Source organism: Crocuta crocuta, unplaced genomic scaffold (assembly GCF_008692635.1).
Source record: "Crocuta crocuta isolate KB4526 unplaced genomic scaffold, BGI_CrCroc_1.0 scaffold641, whole genome shotgun sequence".
Taxonomy (NCBI): domain Eukaryota; kingdom Metazoa; phylum Chordata; class Mammalia; order Carnivora; family Hyaenidae; genus Crocuta; species Crocuta crocuta.
The window spans coordinates 91429-91845 of record NW_027527137.1 but is presented as its reverse complement, the minus strand read 5'-3'; positions in this window follow the sequence as shown (position 1 = coordinate 91845).

Sequence of the window (417 nt, the reverse complement as noted above, 5' to 3'; positions counted from 1 at the left end):
TAACTTTCTCCCGTTCCATACCATCTATGAACATTGAAGTTATTGCTAACCTCTTAAAGCTTCATGGCCCACATTTATAGAATCGATAAACTATTACATAATTCANTTTTTTTTTTTTTTTTTTTTTGAGTTGTCTCTCAAATTATCATGCATATATATAGAACATATTAACATATGTTGTGATATTTTTACCTTTTCTGTTTCCTTGTTAAAATGGAAACAAAAAAACTAAAAATACCACAACATATGTTAATGAGGATGACCATAATAAATTTCAATTTGGAGCAATCTTTAAGTAAAAAGGCATAAAATTGCTATAAACAGTTGGTTGTCTTTGGTCTTTTCTTTGACTTCAAAACTTTTAATCAAAGTATAATATATATATATAGAAAATTATGTATTATATAATGGGCTAAC